This window comes from Saccopteryx leptura, chromosome 4 (genome assembly GCF_036850995.1).
Source record: "Saccopteryx leptura isolate mSacLep1 chromosome 4, mSacLep1_pri_phased_curated, whole genome shotgun sequence".
NCBI classification, from domain to species: Eukaryota; Metazoa; Chordata; class Mammalia; order Chiroptera; family Emballonuridae; genus Saccopteryx; species Saccopteryx leptura.
In genome coordinates, this window is record NC_089506.1 from 202,451,880 (window position 1) to 202,467,238 (window position 15,359).

Below are 15,359 nucleotides of genomic sequence, written 5' to 3' on the forward strand. Positions count from 1 at the left end.
ACTCCTCTCTCTACCACTCCCAACCCCAATCCACACAGCTTTATTCAGCTACCCTAACTTTCTTGAACTTTGAATTTGTTAAATTTATAGGTTACGAAGAGAAAAAGATATTCCAGGAAAAAAAATGAACAAGTTATATGAGTAGTAAAAACAGGGAATGCTCATGAAAACAGTGATAAAAACTGGTCTGATTGCATAGCAGGGTGTGTTGGATGGTGACAGAAAATAAAGTTAGATGGAGAGGGTGGGACAAGATTAGAGTATACTAAAAGCCACACAGTGTAGGTTGATGATTTCTGTACAAGAAAATGCTCACAATGAAAGTAGTAGTTAAAGCAAATGAGACTCAGAGCACAGGATGGGATGGGATGAGAAAGGAAGGATTTAACCTTGGAACAGAACAGGGTGGGGCTGTGGGCAGGGAGGCTGGAAGGTAAGAGGGTGAGGCAATCATCCTGACAACCTGCCAAATGTGGAGATAATGAAAAGGAAAAAAGGAAAAGACATTTCCCAGAAAAGAGTGGACAGAGCTTGGTGACTAACAGCATATTGTGGATTAATTTCAAACTAAGCACCTGGAGAGGGGCAGTGTAATTGCTACAAGATAGAAGGCACAGTGCTCCACTGGTCAAGTTCCTAGACGAGATCGGGCGCGTTCAGGGTGGTATGGCCGTAGACTGGTCAAGTTCCTAGAACCAGCACTTGGAAGCTGGAAGGAGCCAGAACCTCTGAGATCACGTGACTCACTTTATCAATGAGGAAGCAGAGTCCCAAAGAAGTCATTTGTCCAAAGTCACAAAGCAAGTTGCCGACAGCAGGGACTGGAAGGAACACTCTCCTGTCTGCCTTTGGAGCCCTCTACCACAGCCTGCTGCCTCTCCAGAACCCGTTCTAAGCTTCCTACTTGCGCACTGAGACCCTCAGGTGCCACACTTACGCTGATAAAAATTACACTACGGAACCAGCCACCAGATTTTGGCCTCTGCACATATTCAGTCCATGAGAATTAACGCTTGACCATCAGGGCTTCAAAGTGGCTGGACTGACTCTAGCCCAGAACCTTCCTGAAGATAAGCCTGCCTTGTTCTTTCATGGGAAGCCCAGCTCAAACTGTGCTGTCTCCAGGCACTGTTTCGAATTTTCTAGTAAGTCTCAAGGCAATAGAGTAAATAATACATACACCTTACTCTAAAGATCATTAAAATGACTTTGAGATGAAGGGCAACCATATTGACCCTTACTGTTTTTCTTCTTCTCCTCCTATTCCGACTCAGGATGTAAGATCCTGTTTGGCTCATTTGCGATGGAAATCTTGAGTCATGTATGATTTTCAGGCCAAGGCTAGAATTTGCATGGTATTCTTTATTCTGTCAGCCCATAGATTTCTGCTGATAACAAAAGTAATATATTGTATTTCTAGCGGGACTTCTACATTTTTTCCAGGCAACATTCATTAGTAAAATAGAAGTTTATAGGTAATTTGCTAGTGAACTTGGATGTTTAATATAAGTTAACACGAATATAGCTTCCAGTGTTTTATGGAGACCAAGCATGGTAATTTACACTAAATAAATATTGACAACTTGGCCATATCATTTCCTATCAGTATCATGAAAAACTTTACCAAGCTTCCATAGACCTGACCAAGCCGTCTCTATTGAAACAGATAGTTAGAGTGGACTGTCCTGAACTATCTGAACTTATGAATAGGTGCCTGAATGAAGTCAATAGATAATACTGAATAATTTTATAACAGAAGTATTTCATATTATTTATGTTTTCTCCTCTTGCTTTTCCCAAGAGTTATAATAAAATCTTTTAAAGAAAGAAAAACTATAATATATGCCAAATCCTTCTCTGGAAAAATATTGACAATTCTGTGTTTTCAAGGACAAAGTTTCAAAGTACCATTGCCTGCAGTGATGACAGTATTGCAATTAAAATGTACAAAATTCAGGTACCAAACCTGAAACCTTGGTTTATGTTTACTTATTATTTTATTTCCTCATACTGCTTATTTTGAAATTTTTTATTTTTTTACCACATGTTTTGCGCATCTCAAAAGCTTAAACTGAGTACATCTGTTTGCTTAGCCACTTTAAGATACTTTCGTGACTAAGCGGCAGGTGCTGTTCAGTTTATTTTCATGCACGTAAACTAAGCCCTTGAACTTGGAGTGAGGAAAAGCATTCGGCTTAAAGTTTAGAACGGAAGGAACTACACAACAGCTTCCTTTAGAACAGCCTGCTTTTTCAGCTTCCTGTATGAAAATAATACTGTATTTTTATAGAAATTTCTAAGAAACAATGGAGAAATTATATTTAAGCTTTTAGACAGCTTCAAACTCTTTAAAGAGCAAACTATTTCTTCCAGTAATTTTGATATTTAAATCTAACCAGGAATAGAAAAAGAGATTAATAAAATATAATAGAAATGTGGCACAAAGTTTAAAGCAAATTATACAATTTTCAGATGATCATAAGTTCATTGTTCTTTCAGCAAATGACAAAATGATAGACAAGAACACTTCTGGCTTTAAAAGTCCCAAATATCAAGTTACTGTATTTGGTAGAGATGATGAGGAAAAGATTTTCTCTGTTGCCGTGGTTGCTGCTACCATTATTATGAAACTACTTTGATTAAAACACAAACACACCAAGTTTATTATTAAATGTAGCTTCTCAAACTCTAACTGAACCAAAGATAACTATTTCCCTTTAAAAAAAAATTAAATGCATGCAGGAGCTCAAAGTCTAGGGGAGAGAGAAGTCACCTCCTCAATGTATAGGCCTTAAATATCCTCTCAAACTTCTAGTCACCAAGACACCCAACAGCAGGCTGCTTCCACGGCCATCTCTCCTGTGATGGCTCCCACAGTGAACACGCGGAAAGCCAGACAGATGATTATGCTGCCCATCAGCTCGAAGTTCTCTTCATGCATAATTTAGTATGTCACTACTATGCACTTAGAAATTTTCTATCAAGGGCAGTTAAGTGAACTAAAGCTTATTATGAAATTCGACCCATTCTTCTTGCAGTAGTCTTTCCCAAATGCTAACGTTTCATCTTATTCAAATATTCAAGATTCAAGTGTTAGAAAATTCCAACCCCTTGGACTGTTCAGGGAAGAAGACTATAGATGTGGGAAGCTGTAGCTATAGAAACTCTAGTCTCCTGTATGTTTTTTTAACTCGCCCCAGTCCTACCCCTGCTCAGCATCCAGCATTGGGACCAGCAGCTGTTGCAAATCCAGGACTCGAGAAGGGTATGGCCGTGGCCTAGGAGACCAAAGCCAGGTGGATGGCAGCTCAGTGGGAGCGCCCGCCTTGGAAGCGCTGCAGTCCTCTGCCCTGACCTGGACCCTGTGAAGTGAAGAGCTGCCAGGAGGAGAAGCAGTGGTGGGAACAGAAGGCGGCAGTGGCTGACATGTGGAACGAGAACTCGGCTTCCTGTCCCTACTTGGAATCAGACACTTGACAATAACAGAAAGTGTGTCTTCCCGAGTTCCCAGCATCCCTTACCGTGCCCTGTCCCTGGTGCACTTGTACTGCACTGCCATCAACATTGCTGCGCCCTCCCTTCCGGCAGCTGCCACCCTGCGTGCGCTACATTTGTCTGTTTATCTTGTCTGCCCATAAGATTTTAAGGTCACTGAAGTGAAAGAACTCATTTTTTCATCTCTGTATCTCTCCCTAGTTTCTAGAAGAGAAGTTAGCACAAATCACTCATTCTGTACTTGTTCTTGAACTTGTTGTTAGAGAGCAAAGTAAAGTATGTCTTCTGGTATGTTCACAACCCCCTCCAATGGTGCCCAACCCCTATCCTATGCCTAGTGTTCATTCCTAATCTCTGATCAAAAACCACTATCAGGAAAGGATATAATAAATGTATTCATTTTAAAAGGAAAAAGATATGTGGTTGACCTCTCTTAGTGGTCCTGGAAAAGGAAGGAATTCCAATTGTCTAGATGGGAATGGGAGGGTCCTTGGTAGCAGCCCGGAAATCACACCGCAGGGGGAGCTGCTTCCCTCACACCAGGCAGGTCTGCCACACGGAAAGGCTTTTCTGTTTATTTCATTTTTCTTTTGAAGTCTTCAGTTTCTTTGGTTCTGCCTATCTTTATCCTCTCTGTCCTCTCTATGGTAGCCTATGCCCAGACTCCCTTAAAAACAGTAACTGGGCCACACAAGCAACTATACTACTTTAATTACTCTACTGAACAATTCCACAGATAGCCATGTAGTACATACAGTTCAGCACACACTTACTTTATTTCGTATTTGTCCATTTTTATTTTCAACTATGTTGGAAGCTGCCTAAGGGTAGGAGCGACATTTCTCGGCACTGAGTCCTAGCCCTATGCTGACTGCATGGTAAACAGGTATTCATTAGGGTACTACAAATAAAATTTGTAATCCAGCAAGCATAGAAAATGTTTTACATAATAACCTCTCTTACAAAATGCATTCAAAATTATCAGCAAACTAGAATGAAAAGTGGTACTACTGATGCTATTAAAAAGCAATTCACATTTATTTAGAATTTACTGAATGTCAGACTTGGACCTATGCCCTTCACAGCCCCATTCAATCTTTATGAGGTTTGTATCTCCCTGTTACAATGTCAAGTGAAGCAGGTGGCAGACTGATTCTTGAATCTACATTCAACTGGCTCACGACTTAAAAAACTTAAGATCCTCCAAATATTTCCTAACAGTATGGCTAAGCAGATGTATAGTGATATAAAAGAACTGCTTTAAAATTACTCTTCACCTCCTAGCCCCTACCAGTGCAGTTTCCTTTGTTGCAACATCATCTTTGTTCCACCTCCCTGTCTGTCGGGCAAATTCCACACATCCTTAGTCCTTTGCAACACCTCCCCTAGCACCTTGCACACACACACATTCTACAAACAGTCCTGCTCTACCCCATGTGTCTGCTTATTATTTGCCCATGAGACTCTGAGCTTCTAGAGTTGAGAACTCTGTCTTTTCATTTATGTCCCTAGGTCTCTAACATAATACCTACCACACAGCAAGTGTAAGGTCAATACTTTCTCTTGAAATAGTAGCATTAATATTCCTAGTTTGCAACACCTATCTTTCACAGCAGATTGGTATCAAGATCTACATTATAACTTTCAACTCAATAATTTAAATTTGTTTCCATGGCAACTAGACAAAGTGCTTCTTATGATACTGAGGAAGACAAGCTAACACTTAAGGTGCAACCCACTGAAATACTTCACAATCATTTGCTTTTATTCTTAGTAGGAAGAGACAGAATGACAGCATTTAACTTTCTGTATCTTCCTCTCTCTTTGAGAACATTCTAACTTTACCACTAACAATAAATCAAAACTTATTTTTTCAAACATAACTAGACTATAATTTCCATTTATAAAAAAACAGTATCTTACTTCTTCACACATCTAAAATGCTATAAGACAGTGATAGTCAACCTGGTCCCTACCACCCACTAGTGGGCGTTCCAGCTTTCATGGTGAGCAGTAGCAGAGCAACCAAAGTATAAATAAAAAGATAGATTTAACTATAGTAAGTTATTTTATAAAGATTTACTCTGCCAAACAGCAAAAATCCGACATAAAGTACTTGGTAAGTAATTATTATTATATGCTTTAACTTGCTGTAACTCTGCTTTATAAATTTTATAAAGTAAAGTTACTTCCCTACTTTATAAATCACTATGACTGTGGAACCAGTGGGTGGTTAGAAAATTTTACTACTTAACAGAGATACAAAAGTGGGCGGTAGGTATAAAAAGGTTGACTACCCCTGATATAAGAGAATAAGACATCTAATCAATCCATAGCTGTATTTCAGACTCTGACAGACCTAAAGATATTTTCAAAGTAAACATCACTCCTTTCTGACTACTGACTTTCATGAGAGATGTCATGGACCATTCTACAAGAAAGAGATTACGACAGAAACCTCTCTCGGCTCATTTAAACATGGCCTAAATTAGGCGGGGGTGGGTGTGTGTGTGTGTGTCCTATAAAGACATCTTCTCAAGGCCTCTTTCAGCTCAGTAATTTTCATGTGAAGGAAAGGAAAAATGGGCTCAATCTTTCATTCTTAATTAGGCTGCTTACTTTCTGAAAGTTTGCTAATTTCCATGATATTACAGTAAATTTCAATTTCTGGGAATGTTCACCTATTTCTTTTTTTTTTAAAGATTTTATTTATTCATTTTAGAGAGAGGAGACAGATAGAGAAGGGAGGGAGGAGCAGAAAGCATGAAATCCCATATGTGCCTTGACTAGGGAAGCCCAGAGTTTCGAACCGGTGACCTTAGCGTTCCAGTTCGACGCTTTTACCCACTGCGCCACCGCAGATCAGGCTGTTCACCTCTTTCTTGGAAAAACAGCTATCTCCTTCCCATCCCCTCCCTTCACCTCTAACTATCAGACCAATAAAAAGCACTGGTGGAACCTAGACAGGCCTAAGTTCTTATCAGGATAACACAGTAAAAATGTAAATATGTCTCAGCTCAAGGGAAGGCCAACTACACTCAGCTCTAATATCTTCAGCATGGAAGCCAACAAAACAGGTGGTGATCATACATCCTAACTGAGAATGCTACTTAATGAAAACGGACTGGGTGCCTAAAGTCTGAGTTAATTATACCCTAAAAGCAAAAATCTCATCTTAATTTACTGAGTCTTTCAAAGCTTAAAACCCATCTTTCTCAAAATTTACCACTAAAAATAATATTATTTATAATATTAACCAAAACTATATTTTTATTTTGACCTTTCATAACAAATGGAATGCCTTGAAATAATACTGAGGCTTACTAATATGTTTAAAAGCTAAGATTCAGCAAAACTACCAAACTCCACTATGTTATCCTGCTGAGTGCAAAATACCAGGGATCAATCCACTCATCGAGACTCACTCATCGTGTCCACTCATCAGCATCTCTGCTGCTTCTGAGCAGCATCTGAGGAACACGAATTTCAGAAATAAATTAGGAGAATATCAGGAAGTCTCCATCAGAAACTCTAAGAAATGGTGAAAAGGGAAAGAATGAGGAAATATGCTCAGCTCAGACACAAATTAGGCCTTAATAGGTTCCTCCCTATCTGAATAAATAGACAATGTTCAGTCTTTCTAGCTAAACTTTGGTTCAGGACCACATACCTGAACACTCTCTACTTTATACCATGAGGATAGCATATTATTACAAATGAATGTCAAAATTAAAGTTTTATTTTCATTCTGGTTCAAGTCCCCTTTGAGAAGGCACTGTCAAACAATAACTAGGTAGACTATACGTTAATACATGTTACATCATTATGTGGTTTCGTAATTTTTTTCCCAATATTAGCCAATAATAAATCATGACTTCTATGCCTCAGTACCCACAAACCAGGCACAAACCTGTAGGGAAGTTAACCATTCACCTAATCGAGCACAACAGAACTTCAATTCTCTATATTTTTCTATAGTACAGAAAAAGAACGCATGGGCCAGTTGCCTCTTTAAAAGTGCTATTCTTTCAACTTTGATAGTTTAGAATTCAACACCTAATTTACTGCAGCTTTGCTGGACTGGCTTTGTGAAGGCACTGAAAGCAAACTGTATTTGTAGCCAACCGGTCTGTATGCTTAAAAGCAAAAATGTAGCTACATCACTGCAAGATTCCATTGTGATCACAGCAATGGAAACAGGAATCCATGGATGTATCCCAGGTTCCACAAAGGTACCTGGATCTAACAAGCACCGAGCAATACCACAAAGGGTGTCAGTGATATTAAAACCCTTGAGCTCATTCTTGTAGCATTTCCTTAGTGAAAAAAACAAGAGGCTGAAATGTGGAAAAAGAAATATCTTTGTTAGATAAATAGTATATCCTATTCTCTAAACAGAATGCATCAAACTCAAGGCTTCCCATACAACACAACTTGCCTGAGCACCTTTCATCAGGAGTTCTGCTGGGTGCTGGGATATGGAGATGAGTAAGACCAATTCCCTGACTTTAAGTTTTGTTAGGAAACAATCAAAACATAGTGTGGTAAAGAATACTAGATGACAGCCAGGTGTTATGGAGCATTGAGGGGTGGGGGAGATGGGGACTTGAACCCAACTGGGCAAAAGGGTCAGCAAAGGGACCCCATAGGAAATAAGGAATGCAGCTAAATCTTAAAGAATAAAACACAGGGAAAGAATAGGAAGGTGAGGAGGGAGGAAGAGAAGGAGCAATCCGGGCAGGGAGAGCTGTTAGGCAAATGATCTTTCTACTTCAAGACTTGTTATTAGTCAACATTCTCCATCTCCCTATCCTCCTTTAACCTGAAAGTTAAAGCCTCAGGAAGTGCCAAAAAGAGGGAAATGCCCAAGTACCTCTCTTACACCGTGTGACTATTTCTATAAACTTGAAGACTTGTGACATGAGAGAAACCAATATTTGAATGAACACATATTGCTTGCTGGACACATCATTACAAAGTTTGAGGACAAACAAAACTGAAAAGCTAACAGGTTTAAAAGCAACTATAAAGCATGAAAATCCAGTTGCATTTGTTCAATTAGAGAAAGTATTTTTATAATTCTAAAGTAGATGGAGTGGATGGGGTGGGATCACTTTAGGAAATAAAACCTCTAAATGAAGGAGCTTCTTATCTGCACATGACCCCTAATTATTTCCTTGAGTCCCCGAGAAAGGGAATTGATTCCCTACCCAAAACTCAAGTGATAATTCACGTATTTTCTCATTTAAACCACAACTAGAAGAAAAGTACCAGTATCATTTCCATTTTACAGCTGGAAGAGGTGAGGATAAGTTCCTGGCTATAGGGAGTATAAAGGAGAGATGCAGCTTTTCCGACTCAGGAGTCTGGGGGCCGGTCCTGGCACTATCACCACTGGCCACCTAATCCCATCGCTGTTTGCTCTTCTACAAAATTAAAAAACTGAAAATTTTATAATGTTGAGGAGCAAAGTGTTAAAGGAGTAGCTTGGTCTTTCAACCATAACTTTTTAAAAAAGGATCAGGTTCATGTTGTCTTCATTATTATTAAGAAACTAAAATAATGTACATAACCCTTGACCTTCATGGCCATTTGAAAATAACTCCTCTATTTTTTTCCCTTTTGTTTCTTCCCTACAATTGACCACCAGCCTTACCGGTGCATCCCAGCAAACAGCTGTTATATGTTTTCAAAACCCCTAAATATAACACCTTGATTCAGATTGAAAAGAACCTTTACTTTCTAATATATCATAGATGCTGAGATGATGTTATTATATTATGTTGATTTCACACCATTTATAAAATACCAGTAATTACATTAAGCCTTTTTTAAAAAGTTAAAACATGTTAAACAGGAACAGTTTGTTAACCACTCATTCCTAAGCAAGACTAAATTTGCAGTGAAACTCTGATGTAAAGCTTTAAAACAATCCCCCATGCCCGCCCCCAGATTTTCCTCCTATTCAACATAATCCTATCAGCAACACCTGCCACTGCTATTACAGCTAGAGTTACCATGACCACTGCAAACAGTCTTAATAAAAATAAAAAGCAGATTTGGCAATTAAACCCAAAGGAACATTAGCTGTATGCAGAATTACTCTTGAAATAGTTTAACTCATTCTTCAGAATATAGCAACGGAGACCCACAGCCAGGGCAAAATAGCTCTAAGAACTAATACTTGGACTTAGCCTCATAGATTTATCCTCGATGTCAACAAAATGAGATCCCGCAGACATCAACTTCTCCAGGGAGGCCCTCTGGTTCCCCACTCGGCAGGCACTCTTCCTCGCCTTCATCACAGCACTTACTATGCTGTAAGAAGAATTTAAGGCGGCACATCTGAACTGTTGTCTTTCTTCTCTGAGCCTCAATATCCTTGTTTGTCTTGGGGAAGAAATAGTTTAAATCAAAACCTTAAAAACACCATATTATATAAAATTAGAAAAACTTAGTAAAAGAAAATGATAATTAAAATTATACATAATACAGTAAGTAGAAGAAAGGAAATAATGGAGATCAGATCAGAAAAATCAATGAAATAAAGAGAAAGAAAGAAATGAAAGAAACCAAAAGCTGGGGGTTTGTTTGAGAAGGTAAATAAAACTGATAACCCTCCAATTGGATTGAGCAGGAAAAAAAAAAGAGAGAAGACATAAATTACCAATATCAAGAATGAGAGAGGTGATTTCACTACAGATCTTACAGATGTGAAAAGGATAATAAGGAACTATTGTGAAAAACTTTATGGCAATAAATTCAACAATTTTGACGAAATTAACAAATTCTTTGATACAAAGTACCAAAACTAATTCAAAAAGCGATAACCTGAATAGTCATATTTGTATTAAAATTGAATTTATAGTTTAAAATCTTCCCTCAAAGAAAACTCTGGATCCAGATGGCCTTACTGGTGAATTCAAACAAGGATTTAAGGGAAAAAACCCAGTACCAATTCTACACAAATTCTTTTAGAAAATGGAACAGGAGAGAATAACACCAACTTATCCTATGTGGCCAGCATTAACTTAAAGCTAAACAAATTCATTACAAAAGGCTATTATGTCCCTTATGAACATAGATGCAAACATTTTATACAAAATTTAGCAAATCAATTCCAACAATATATAAAAAGGATAACACATCATGATCAAGTGGTGTTCATCCCAGGAATACAAGGCTAGGGTTTCAAAATACAACCAAGGTAATTTACCACAGTAACAAACTAATAAATAAAAACCATATGATCATCCTAATAAATGCAGAAAAATATCTAACAAAATCCAAAAACACTCCTGATTAAAACCCTTAGCAAACTAAGAATAGGATTTCTGCAATCTGATAAACGGAACACACACACACACACACACACACACACACACACACACACACAATCTGCAGTTAATATCACACAATGGTGAAAAATGAAATAATTTCCAAGATGAGAAACAAGATGACAATGTCCACTCTCATCATTTCTGTCTAGTATAGTCAAGATTCTGGTCAGTGCATTAAGTCAAGAACAAGAAATACAAACATCAAGATTAGAAAGGAAGAAATAATGTCCATTCAAAAAATGACATTATTTATGTAGAAAATCCAATGAAGTCTACAGAAAAGCTACTAGAACTAATGAGTTTAGCAAAGCTGAAGGATAATTAAAGACATAAATGGAGAAATGTTAACATGTTCATGGGTTGTTAAGAAGTAAACTTTCTCCAAATTGATATACAGACACAATATAATAACCAGCAACATCCCAGCAGGCTATTTTGTATAAGTTGACAACCTGATTCTAAACTTCATATGAATATTAAAGGACCTGGAATAGCCAAAACAACTTCAGGGGAAAAAACTCCCACAAAGTTGGAGGACTAACACTATCAAATTTCAAGATTTATTATAAAGCTATTGTAAATAAAACAGTGTGGTACTAATGTAGAGATAGACAAAAAAAATCAATGGACCAAAATAAGAGTCCAAAATAGATCTGAATGTATAGACAACTGATTTTCAACAAAGGTTCAATGGCAATTCAGTGAAGAGCGAACATTTCAACAAATGGTGCTTACATAACTAGTTACCGTAACAAAAAAACATAAACTGTGATCCTCACCTTGCACCACACACAAAAACTAAGTCAAAATGGATTGTGTTCCTAAAATGTAAAACCTGAAAACATAAGAGATAATCTCTGAATTTTAGGATTAGGTAAAGCTTTCTGAAATATGATACCAAAAACAGAACTCGTGAAAGAGTAAACTGATAAACTGAACTTCTTCCAAGTTAAAAAGTTCTGCTTTTTGAAAGACACCGTGAAGAGAATGAAAAGACAAGCCAGACTAGAGAAAATATTTGCTAATCACATGTCAATAAATAATTAATATCACAATCCAATAAATAAATGGGTAAAAGATCTGACATAAAATGGCAAACAAGCACATGACAATATGCTCAACTGAGTCATTAGGAAAACGTAAATTAAAAACACAATGAGATACCACTACACTCTTATTAAAATTAAAAAAGACTAGCCATGTAACTGTTGACAGAGAGGTGGAGAAACCGGACCTCATGCATTGCTGGTTGGAAAAGTAAAAGGATACAACCACTTGAAAATAATTTGGTAGTTTTTACCAAGTTAAACATACACCTACCATACCATCCAGCCATCCCACTCCTAGATATTTGCCTAAGAGAAAAGAAAGCATATGTCCATAGAAATACTTGTATATAATTATTCAGAATAGTTTTATTTGTAATGGTCAGCAACCATAAACACCCAAATGGCCATCAACAGTGAATAGATATACAAATTGTGGAATATCCATATTTCTCAACAATAAAAAGGAATAAATTATTGATATACTCAACATAGATGAATCTCAAAATAATTATGCCGAGTGAAAGAAGCCAGACCAAAATAAAAGAGTACATACTCCACAAACCCATTGATATAAAGCCCTAGAATAGGTCAACTAATCTGCAGTGACAGAAAGCAGGTCGGTGGTTGCCTGGAGATGGAGGCCGAGGGGCAGAAGGGGAGTACCAAGGGGTCCAGAGGGGTACAAAGGAACTCTGAGGAGTGATAAATATTTCCATTATGCATACTGTGGTGGGGGTTTTAGGGGTGCATACATGTGTCTGAACCGACTCACCGGTACACTGAAACATGCCGTTTACTGCATGTCAATTATGCCTCAATAAAGCTAGGGGAAATAACTGCCTAAATTTTATACTATCCATTCTAAATTACCCTTTTCATCAGCACCTGAAAATCTTGTAGCAAAGTAATTGATGCAACTGCCTCAAATACACCTTTTCCTTTGACCTTTACTCTACATAAACACAATTGTAAAGTCATTTACTACTGGATGGAAAAGTGAACAAACTGGTCTCTCTGGATTGCACAGCAGTCTGTTTACTGGCTTCAAACGAAGCCTGACTACGGTATTTAGCTAAACTACCAGTACTGAAAGCTCGGTCAGTTAATATTGAAAATATTACAGCCACAAGCTGCCCTGCCAATTCATTAATTCAAATACACTTTTATCGCACATGTATTCTGTCTGGAATCGTCAGTGTTGGAGTTCATGCCTAATGTTCAGTACAAAAGTACAGAGCCACTCCATATCTACTCTGGGAATAATCTGTAAAGTTTTAGTCACTGCATCTAAATAACATGACTAAAGAATAACAATGGAAATAAGCTGATTCTTCTAGAACAGTGAAAGTTCAATAATAAATGCTAGTGACGACTAAAGAATTGTTCACTGATAGCTTAGAATTCCAGAACAAAGGTATGTCTTGAAACCCAAGTGAATTCAGGACAAATATAAAAAAGTACTTCCATACACAGACAAAAAAGAGTGGATCCTCTCAGTGCCAACTCGTTCCAGCATGGAAAAAAAAAAAAGAGGTGTGAAAACTTAGGTAGACAGACCCAAAATGGCATGTGTATTAAAAATAACTAGGAAGCTTTAAGTAAGGTTCCCCATTATTATCAAAGACAACACTGGGCCACATCATATTCTTTATTGTCAATTTTAGGAAATTCTATACTAACTGGACAAAAGAAGGTAATTACACCTGATAAAAGATGTAAGCTTATTTACTTATCACAAATAAAACTCAGTAAGTCTACATACCTTGCCACAGATATATAGCATATTCTACAACTTATCAATGTTACCCACTTGAAAACCTTTTACTATCTTTTCCCCCCTGCAGTGGTACTTTTAGGCTTTTTCTATGAAAGAATCAGTGAACTCACACAACAGATATCAAATCAATAAATACCCCTCGTTAGAGATAGCTGTCGATAACACTGTGCTTCAGATTCCCTTAGAAAACGTATTACTTTAGTAAAATGTCAGGTTTCCTCTGAACTGTCATAATTTGTGTCCTCAAAGGAATAATTTTACTAAACAATTAAGTTTTCGTGAAATTTGACTGATGTAATGATCCTCTGGGCCACGTTTCAAACACATCATATCCAAATTCATACCTGCACTATAAAACAGTTAATATTCAAAATACTCAGTAGCTCAGAGCACTCCAGACCACAGGTTCTGTGAGCAGTCTGTAAATAGTCTCATTCCCGTAAAGAAGCAAGAACCATTAAAATAAAAGGTGAAAAACCATAGTACTCTGTCATTTTACCTTCTGTTTTTGTTTTTTGAATTTTAAATAATGAAGGTTCTGTTCTAGGTAAAATGATAAGAAAAGTATGCAAAGGCAGAAGCATCCAAGGGCTGAGAGTCAACATAAAGTTGACACTGTGGAACTTTCCCACCTTACCTCCTTAATTAAAATGTTAAAATGACTCCTGTTGCAGTTTGAGTTCCACTCAAGCTGGGAACCAAATCTGTGTTTTTTCACGACACCACCAGTTATTGCCCACCTGTTACATTTCCTTTTGAAGAAAATTACTGTTTTATTGTCTAACCTCTACTGGTAATTTATAATGTGCCAGACACTGTACTAAATACTTTATATGCAACATTTCCACTCACCCTCACAACACCGTGATGGAGTATTTTACAGCTATGTAGTGTTAATGACCTTAAGAACTTGCCAAGGTCACAGAGTTATTTCACACTCTTAATATTACAGAGGAAATCTTGAACCCTTTAGCAGTGAGTCGCCCAAGCCAGGTCCCAAGTGGGACCACACCAGCCTGCAAATGTGGACTCATCTAACCATGAGCACTTGGTGTTTATTTATTCTCAAAGTGGTTATTAGTCTCTCATTCATCATATGCCTTAATAGGGAAGAAAAACGACAGGACTGTGACAGGACTGAGTGAACACGGCAATTTATCTTCCATTGCTTTGGCTTTCAGGTACTCTTCGTATAACCTTGCAAAGTCAGGCAAGGCCTCTTTTGTAAGAAGACAAGACTATTTTTATAGCCATGGGGTAGCTTCACTAGTAGTATGATTATACTGGGGAACAAAATTTTTGTTGCATCCATAAAAACACTTGTTCTTACCTAATTTGAGTGTGCTGATCTCAAATCTGACATTAGTTTTTCTCTGTAAGCTATAGTTTTTTTGCAATTCAAGATCTTAGGTCTTCATCTTTTTTTTTTCTTTTTTTGTATTTTTCTGAAGCTGGAAACGGGGAGAGATAGTCAGACAGACTCCCGCATGCGCCCGACCGGGATCCACCCGGCACGCCCACCAGGGGCAATGCTCTGCCCACCAGGGGGTGATGCTCTGCCCCTCCGGGGCGTCGCTCTGCAGCGACCAGAGCCACTCTAGAGCCTGGGGCAGAGGCCAAGGAGCCATCCCCAGCGCCCGGGCCATCTTTGCTCCAATGGAGCCTTGGCTGCGGGAGGGGAAGAGAGAGACAGAGAGG

At 38.0% G+C, this 15,359-nt stretch overlaps 1 protein-coding gene across 6 annotated transcripts in view; it reads right to left on the reverse strand.

Annotated features, from left to right (window-relative positions):
• MRTFB (myocardin related transcription factor B) overlaps positions 1 to 15,359 on the reverse strand; it is a 289,724-nt gene that overhangs the window by 155,735 nt on the left and 118,630 nt on the right. The window lies entirely within an intron of this gene.